The sequence below is a fragment of the Amblyomma maculatum genome, chromosome 4 (assembly GCF_055883805.1).
Source record: "Amblyomma maculatum isolate TAMU_Amacu chromosome 4, ASM5588380v1, whole genome shotgun sequence".
NCBI lineage: Eukaryota > Metazoa > Arthropoda > Arachnida > Ixodida > Ixodidae > Amblyomma > Amblyomma maculatum.
Genome location: NC_139347.1, coordinates 106,432,968 through 106,442,931, shown reverse-complemented (window position 1 = coordinate 106,442,931; position 9,964 = coordinate 106,432,968). Strand labels below are relative to the sequence as shown.

At 41.0% G+C, this 9,964-nt stretch overlaps 1 non-coding gene across 1 annotated transcript; it reads right to left on the bottom strand.

Annotated features, from left to right (window-relative positions):
• Positions 1 to 471: 471 nt before the first annotated feature.
• Positions 472 to 543, bottom strand: TRNAP-CGG (transfer RNA proline (anticodon CGG)). Its single transcript has one exon. It is a non-coding gene; the product is annotated as a tRNA-Pro (tRNA).
• Positions 544 to 9,964: the final 9,421 nt, after the last annotated feature.

Genomic DNA, 9,964 nt, shown 5'->3' with positions numbered 1-9,964 from the left:
TATCGAGACAATGAAAACTAGTTCTAGTTTTTGCGTTACATGAGCGAACTTCGTGAAGGGAAAGGGAGTTATAATACAAAAATGAAGCCGATATGATAAATTATTGCCTCGGAATATGTTATGCTTAATTTATTTCCCAATTCCTGAGATCTTCATTTATGTCCGAGCTGGAAGTGCAGAAAAATCAATCATTACCCGGTACAAAGGCAGACAACGTCGGTAAAAAAAAAAGCAAGAAAAAAAACAAGCATTTGAATTGTTCATATAGGTGACGAAAACTGTAGCGAGAATTAACAGCCGATGTTGCTCGTAGAGCCAGGCATACCATTCGTCAATCGTTCTTGGAAAAAACAAACATTTAAAAACGTCATTGTGCGCCAATAATGCAGATAAGGTGCTATCGTGATCACTGCAAGTTCTGCGCATTTATGAAAACGCTCTTGCATATGGCAGGAAAACAAGTAAAAAAATGGGCTCAGCCGGGATTTGAACCCGGGACCTCTCGCACCCGAAGCGAGAATCATACCCCTAGACCACTGAGCCACGCGTTTCAGACGCTTTCTGCATGGCATTTATTATGCTCGCTGAGATTCAAGACTTCTATTTACAAAAACTGTTACCCAACAAATATTTGTCAGACAAAACAGTAGCTCTGCACGGCTTATTTTCAATTATATCGTCCATATAACCTCACGTATGAATACACGAACATATGTAGCATGTGAATTTCCACTAAGGCTTACAAACTTGCGTCAGGACTGCATATTGCACGTGGCTGATAAAAAAGTCATAGAGGAATTAATTTTCTTTAACATATGCTTAGTCAGCTCCGCTGGCGCACATGAGGACTCACAGCATGAAAACTGCAATTGGATCCCTCCTAACGACCACATGCGCTTAATGAAACGAAAAATAGGCGTGTCCTCATTTAAATGTCAGATATGTGGGGCGGATGGCTGTTAGCGGTTCCGCTCAGAATATCTAATGACTTTTTTTTTTTTAATTGCGCTGACATATCATGATATGCACTTGTCCGTTGAGCAATGTTATTTGTTTTTATTCAGGGCGCAATAAAGCGCATACAGAAGCGTTTGAAGACGAATGGCACGAAAGAAATGGTCGTGATCTACACAGACGATCAGTCGTGTTTGCGGAGCTTGCCGAAGTACGTACCTTTAGTATGCTGAGTACTTCCTAAGCTGCACATTCATACACAACGGGATGGCGTCAAATGCGAAAAATTTCTATGCGTACATTCCAGCATGAATAAAACTACAAATTAATCATTGAATTACAACCGCAAAAATCTTACGCTCCCCTACTAAAAATGTTACTGCTCTATGTACCTATCACCTAACGAAAGAAAACAAATGTTCTACATCCATTCTGAAGTGGTAAGGGCTGAAAACATTCGACAAGAAAATAATTTTCACATACACTCTTACTTTGGCAAAGTATATATATTTATAACTCATTGAAATCCTCAGCTGTATGACCAAATTGCCAAGCATTGGTTTGAAAAAAAAAAAGCTTTTATTTCTAATGACAAAACTATTATCCACCAAAACGCAAAAAAGACACAAATAGCAAAAGCAATCACAACTGTATCAACACAGCTGCGGCTACTAGCCACAGTTTATGAGTCACATTCTTTCAGTTCTCCTCACTTAATAATCTCGAATTGTTTTTATGGTTCGCACGCACAAAAGTAGTAGCATTGGTTCTACTCGGAACTGCAACTAGTATGGCACTGACCTACTGCGGGTAACACTATCTGTTGTAGAAACATCATGCCTTAAGAAAGTTTTGGCTCTGGTCCGTTTATATGAATAAAGTGAGTGACCTTCTTTTGCTTAAAATAAAGGCAGACAAAGCAGGGACATCAACAATCGTCACCTCAAGTTTCTTCTTTGGTCACTTGGGATTTATTTCTGGATTTATTAAAAAATATTTTATCGCATGAAATCATATGATTCTGTGCATTTTCAAAACTATGGCATATGAAGGTTTAATTGAATTCTGGAAGCTAAATTACGCTATGTGAGTATTTTTTTGGTTCTGTTACTCAGGTGCTTACCAAAAGCCGGTTCGGTATCGTTAAAGTTTAACTTCTGTTCGTAGTGCGGACCATTTATCTCATCGCACTGTGGACATTTGTAAATAAAGCATTGTCGAGTTCATGGCTTGTATTCCTTAATAATTGAAGCCGCGTTGAGTGAGGCCTTTTCAATAAACAAATTCCTGTTTCCAACGTTTTACCAGCCCACATCAGGAGACAGGTGTACACACCCATTGATGCAACGTTTGCAGATGAATTGATACTCTTTTCTTTTAAGAAGTTTATCTCCTTTTAGATAACAAGGTTTATCTGAACATTAATTGCTTAAAAAAATACACGTAGATTTTATATATATTCCTAACTTCCACATATCCAGCTATGTAATTCCTAACACATGGTATGTGGTACATCAGTCGGAATGCGAGAAAATAATTCCTTCTCAAATGCAGCTTCAGAAACACCATAAAGCCACTGTTTACTATATGTTTTACAGATCTTTCATAAATACGATACCCGCAGTTGCAGAGAAGTATAGATTATATAGAAACCAAGGATTGTGAGATCAGGTAATATTTAAATTAAACCCCACATGAGAGAAGAAGACGGGATCAGGCCTTTAATTCAAATATTTGTACCGCAGGCCAGATTATTTCCTGAGTACTGTGAGTCGTGTTTCCGAGGATCAGGATTAATGGCGTCGAAAATGGGATTCTCTCGTTTCCCAAATCATTTCATGATAAATATTGTCAATATGGCGGCGCACCAGCTGTCAGTTGCCGAAGCGTGCGAATGACGGAGAATACACACGGAAGTGCAATTTCTCTTCTTGCTTATGGAAGCACAAACTAAGCTTTGGTTTGTTCGCGTGCGGTCGTGTCCTTGATCTTTCGTCGTTTGTCCCCGAATATCGCTTTTCATTGTTCAGGATTTTTGAAGTTAGTAAATATGGGTGTTTTATAATGACGCAGCTAGCTATTAAGGTTGAGTTAAGTTTGCAACGTTTTGGGGAAGGTGGACCTTGTTACACATCTGGCTGGTACAACTTTACGTAAAAAGTGTATTTGTTCAGTATGTGCTCATATCATCAAAACTTCATTTATTTATTGAATTTTCATAAAAACATTTAGAATTATACCTCATAAAAAACAGCAATCACTAATTGACTGAAAACAGGCAAATTGAAAATGCTAAACGTATAGGCTTGGAACTAAAGACCACAAAATGTTTTGCCCAGAATAAATTTTCTTTACATATGACCACTTTTGTAGGAATCGAAAAGTCAGGTTCCCTAATTTAATTTCCTTTTTTACGTTACATTAGGCATTCAACGATATTTGCTTTTAATTTTGATCGGTGAATCTCCTGATGGTTCACATGCGTTTAATTTTGAACGTTTCCAGCTTATGTAAGCTGCAATTTTCGCAAAAGCAGCACATTTAGTATTTGGATGATGGTATCCTGCAATGCTATGCGAATTCCTTGTGTGTTTGTTGGTCATTTGACATTTGTTAAAATTGTGGTTTAAAATTATTCTGTTAGGTCTCAATAGGTTCCTCATTATCATTATGATCTCGAGGGGCTCGTTATGGCCTTGCTGACGGTTGGCTTCTTTCCTTTGTTTATCACAACGTGCCCCATTTCACCATCAATTTCCTGCTCATTAGCGTGCGATGGTCTCGGTTCTGGAAGTTGTAAAGACCAGGTAGTTTTCTCGCACAGCTTCCGCACTCTCTTTTGATCATGTTTCACGTGACACTCGCGGTAACACGCGACGTTCCATGTCAGCCGCTATAGATGACGGTGGCGCTGATGAACGCTTTCAAGTTTGGGTGACAGGCAAAATTATTACTCAAGAAAGTAAAAAGTTGGATAGCCTTCAGTGTAGCTCAGTTGGTAAGAACACCGGGCCCAGCATTCGGAAGTCGTCCTATCATCATCGAAGCATTGTTTTTTTTTCGCTCTGTGTTTAATTACCTTCTCCCCTAAAATGTTTAGAGTTGCAATTCATGCTAATAGCAAAATTAAACAATAAACATTCTCTACGCTTTTCTTGGCATAGTCGACTGCTGGCTTCTGCCCTTCGTGTATCATAACGAGCCCGTCCTTTCCTCTTCAATTCGTCGGCCAATCACGCGGCCGAAAGGTCAATACGTCCTCTCTGCATTCACGAAACCTGATTTTTCTTCCAACGTGTACCTCAACCAGGCTCGAGAAATTACTTTCTTTCTATGTATGTATGTATGTATGTATGTATGTATGTATGTATGTATGTATGTATGTATGTATGTATGTATGTATGTATGTATGTATGTATGTATGTATGTATGTATGTATGTATGTATGTATGTATGTATGTATGTATGTATGTATGTATGTATGTATGTATGTATGTATGTATGTATGTATGTATGTATGTATGTATGTATGTATGTATGTATGTATGTATGTATGTATGTATGTATGTATGTATGTATGTATGTGTGTGTGTGTGTGTGTGTGTGTATGTATGTATGTATGTATGTATGTATGTATGTATGTATGTATGTATGTATGTATGTATGTATGTATGTATGTATGTATGTATGTATGTATGTATGTATGTATGTATGTATGTATGTATGTATACATGCACGCAGAAAGTGTCCTCAGTTAACCTAAACAAGGTGTTACAAAATGTAGTGTGCCTCTGTGCCTCTGCCTAGGGGAACAAGCTCAGACATTTTCTGAGTCCCCTATATATGCTAATTGTAGTATTTTTCGTTCATCACAGCTACCTTTTAGAAATAATGAGCAATTTTTAGTTAATTACGAGGGGAAAGTGTCCATACTAAAGTTGAATATCTCGAAAATGGCTCGCTATGTTGTTTCCATCACACTACGACTTCCGCCGCCCTATATCGGCCTTCAAAAAATGCCATCACGTGACGAGCCGTTACCCTAAATCAGTCACAAAGTGCATACAACAAGCTTCACCGTCTAGTTGTGGGGTCCAGCTTGAAGCTCGTTATAAAATTTGTTGTCGGAAAGTTGCCGAATGCGTTCTGCTATATAATCATGTCTGTCCAGGACAACAATAACTCCGCCTTTATCAGCTGGCTTTATGACGATATTATTGCGGTTGCTCAGTGTGTGTAGAGCAGTTCGTTCTCCTTTAGAGAGATTGTCTGGCCCTAACTGATTGTTTTTGAAAGCTTCAATGATGTTGAAGCTTTCAAACTTTGCATGACATCATCAAGGTTGAGATTGCAATCATCACTCGTCTCATATGGCTCCAGACTTACCAGCCCCTCCCTACGTCCCGAGGTATGCTGAGGTTGCTACGACCGCTGCTACTTATCCTCCTGCCCATCCCGCGCCATTGTAACCCAGCATTGTCACACTGTCCTCTACACCATCGATGTATGGTGCTTGGCGGCCACTCTCACCCCTTCCAGTTTATTTCTACTATAGCATCCACGGCCATATGTTACATGTGTCTGTCGCCGACTCCTGCTAGAAGAGCGTGCAAGCTGCGGGTAAAACCGACGTAACAACGGGTATTAGTTTCCTCTTCGCCACCCTTACAACAACAATGAGTTCAGTCGTCTCTCTGCCCCTCTTTGCCGGGCTTAATTCAATTTAGGATAAAAGAAAAGGAGCTAAACGCAAAAAAAATTACGAAGCGTAATTAAGAGAAAAAACGTGTATTTAAAAATATATATATACAATACCATAAACATATAAAAGTAAACAAATAACACAACTATCTATATGCAACAAGCAGTTCTATAAAATGCGTAATCTTGTCGCCGCTCTCAGTCACCTTTTCGTAGTACCTCGTTGCCACTTTGCCCGCCTTCCTCGAACTCTGCCACAGCACCGAAAACAGACTTTTGCAGTTTCCTGAGGTAAATATACGCCGCCTGCACTCGTTACAGCTCCTTATCTGCCACCATTGAACATGTTGACTGTAGTCGTTTATGACAATGTGATAGAAGGATTAATGATACAGGTGCTGCTATTTCCGTCATGCAAAGTGCGCACAGCTTACACCGGCCTTCCATTGGGTGCTGTCAATGGAGAGCATATCAACTATTCTGAGCTGTGTACACCGCGAATCACTATTGACGGCATCTTGCACTACATTGAGTTCGCTGTACTATCATTCTATGCCAGAACTTATTCTCAGCTTGGATTTCCTCCGCAATGCGTCAGCAATCACAACGTGTTTCACTCCTACTCTTCGAGTCAGTGAATGCTACATTGCTGGAGATTCAGAACCCCCTTCTTTCGCTTGGTTATCGTCGCCCATCAGGTCCTATATTCTGGCTGCGAAGATATTCCTTCTGTGACATCTGACACTGTGGCTAATGGGGACATCTTGATTACCCCCGCTCCCGTCTCCTGTGAAGGGGTATAATAATCCTGCCACTTCTATTATCCAGTGGTTCTTCTCTTCTCACCGCCTTCAACACCATAACCACATCAGAGCCCACTCTTCTGTGCCTAGGATCTATTGTTGCTCCACTGCTCCCGCCTAGACTATCATACTTCCCCTTTCCACCTCAGGTCAATCCGATTCATCCCCAGTTTCGCTCTGTGCTGCACCTCGCAACACAATCAGCACCGATCTCACATCACATCACACCAGACACAAGCACTGCTCGTTGAATTGCTGCTCGCACTGCTCTGCTCTGCAACACTGCTCGGGCAAGGTGTAAAACGTTACGTCCGCTTAACACCCTCACACCAATAGGCTCACAAAACGTTTTATATCGCACCCTTTCTGAATATCAATCTACATTCTCCCTCATCACAGCAACTGGGACTCCACTCCGCTTTGTCACCTTTTCCTACAATAATGCTGTTCAACGAACAACCACCTTTTCTTTTTTATGGCCGACCCCTACCTTCTCTTTTAAAACATCTTTCATCTCAGCTTCCACACGTTCTGGTGCACCTTCCCACGAATTCGTTCCTCGTATCATTCACTGCCGCGAGCTTGTCAACCTTCATACTGAAGCAACTCAAGCTTTTATAAAAAATGCATTTGATTCGACTCACCACTCAGTGTCTTTCTGTCTTGGCGGGGAGTTCTGCTCTGGACACCCACTCGCATCACCGTCTTATGTGAAAGACATTTTAGCCACTATATTTGTTCGCACACTTTGTTGGACAGACATCCGCTGTGAACATTATAACCACCCCTGCATCGCCTGTTCATGACCGTCACTTTCGCGGCACCGAGGTATGCACGTGTCGCGACTGTAACAGTTTACCCGCCGACCTTCATCTATAACCAGCGACCATTAGAGTCGTTTAGGTTTTGGAGGGGGAAGAGTGGAATAATAGGTTGCGTGCAGTGTGCATGAACATCTGCATCTGTACATAATCATCACCATTGGTCATGTTGCCCGAGGTGGATGAACTGGGGACGAAACGCTGCTTGTTGATAGCTGCCACGTTCTTGCCATATCTAGTAACGATGATAGGTGCTGCTTCGGCTAGTCTGGAAATAGAAATGTGAATCGGCCGGTGCTTTCTCCTGTCTAACAATATATATAAAGCTGCCCTCACGAAGATTATACCATTCCCGAAACTGTTGGAGTAATAAACTGTGAAAATGTATAGTCGCGCCTGTCGTAACATTCTATTTTATTCAGTATACTGACCCATTGAAACCTACTCGATACCTCTCTCTCTTTCTCTCTCTCTCTCTCTCTCTCTCTCTCTCTCTCTCTCTCTCTCTCTCTATATATATATATATATATATATATATTCACGTATATATATATATATAGCAATTAAAGGAGCGAACAGTCTACGAGCGCAAGACAAACGTTCGTTCTTTTTGTGTTTTTTTCGTTTGTAATGTTGACATTTACAGGAATTTTGTCTTAGGGTGATCATTGGAATAAAGAGCATTAAATGCAAAGTGGATTGAAATACAACGCGACATACATAATTTTTTTTTATTTTATTGGTTTCCTTTATTCGTATGTCTCTTTTAAACCAAGAAATGACGACCTGAACAGTAGCTTCGCTGAGGAACCATTCTTCTACCAGTCTTTGTCTGTCACATTTTTTTTTTGTGGGACTTATTTATGTGTCGTTACTTTTTACACAAAGAGATGCCACCAGCACGAGTGTTTAATTCTAAGCGAATAACGTTGTTTCGTACTATCATACCCTGACAGCTTTCGTACTCACGAAATTTGGTCACACTGCATTCGTTGAGCGTACGAAGCCGGTACATCCTTTCGATGTTTGCAAAGCCTCTGTTTTGTGTTCGTGTCAGCGGTCATCGTATGCTTGATCTAATTTTCTAAGTCTATCGTGGTGTCTGCACTAAAATGTATCACGTATGCGACCGTTTTGCAATAGTGGTACTTATCTAAATGTTTGCTTTCTGTTTTATTTTTTTTCTGAAGCTGGGGGCCAGTATTTTCAGGTTCAAAGTCATTACTGATTATGGTTTTTCTGCTTACCAATGTTTTCTCGCGGCGAGCAACACAGAATTTGGTAAATGAAAAAAAGATTTCGCCTTCGTGAGAAGCCTAAGGTTTACTTCGAGTTTTCCTCCATTCATTCATTTGGAGCGCTGTGGGGGACCATGTTTGTTTATGGCTTGCACAGAGAAAACATCACTGCGTAAGATTGACCCCAGATCCCACCGGCCCCAGTAAAGGCCGGTGCATGACAAACTCTTTACTTACTCGACGATCTCGTTCATTGATTGTCTGTAATTGAGCGACGGCCCGATATTAGCTGTTGCTGGCAGCCGTGTTCCCGCTCGTAAGTGAGAACTGATGCGTGTGTGCGAAAGCGCTGGTGTGCCCACCGCTGCTACGGCGAATAGATCTGCTTCGCTAAATTGCGTGGCGTGGTGTATTCACTACAGCCCTCCTGCAACGGCCAACTCAAGGTAAACGGCTCTTTCATCAAGCGATAAGCAGCCCCCTTGTGGCATTCGTAAGAGACGCCAGTCTGGAATCATGCGCTTCAGCTCTAATGTAGGAAACGTGCGTTGCCTGCAGCAGGTTTCTTCGCTGGGCTATCCTTTTCTTCCTTCTTCAATCTTCTTCTTTCCTCTTTCGGATAAAAACTTTATTTTTTACGTGTGTTCTTCTTTAGAGGTGTATTTCTCTGCGACAGGCTCTGATGCCAGATGCTTAGGCTGCTTCTGAGATTCAGCAAACACGGAATTCCGCCAAAAGGGACCGGTAGGTTGGCACGCCTGGCGCTATTTTTACCATAGCTGGTACAAATCCCCAGGATGGGTAAACGAAGTTTAACTTAGAGTAGAATAAGAGTTCCATACTTGATGACAAAGCACAGTGCACTGGATCAGTTGTTATGTTATTGGGCTATTGAGGATACTGCAAATGGGCTCAAGCTATATTGAGAGGCTCAGAGTAATTGCGGATACGATGGCAGGATTTTAGAGGGTGGAGAAAGTACACAGCCCGAGAAGAGACGACATCATAATAGCTCTCGTTGTGTCGTCTTCGCTTCTGTGATCCATTGTATAAGTATACTTTGTGCACTCTTGCCTTGAGATGAAACAACAATAAGCCCAAGCTGCTGTTCTTTTGGATGGCAAGAATTTGCGGGGCGTTAACAAGAGATATCTGTTTTAAATTCACCAGAGCCAGGTGCACATAAATGTCAATTTTGTTGCTATTTCCCTTTAGTAATTAAATTTCAAATTGAATCAAACGAAGTCTAATTCAAATGCCTTAAATGTGATGAAAGCAGTAACAAAACATTGCGATGATGCACCATAAGTTTCGATTGTTAAAGATGTATATTGAGCAGAGCAGAGTGGCTGCGACCACTTACATGTCAGCACAACAATAGAATAAACAGCGAGTGTGTGTTTTTTGTCCACGTATTACTTCTTTTGTTGTTCATATTACTAGCATG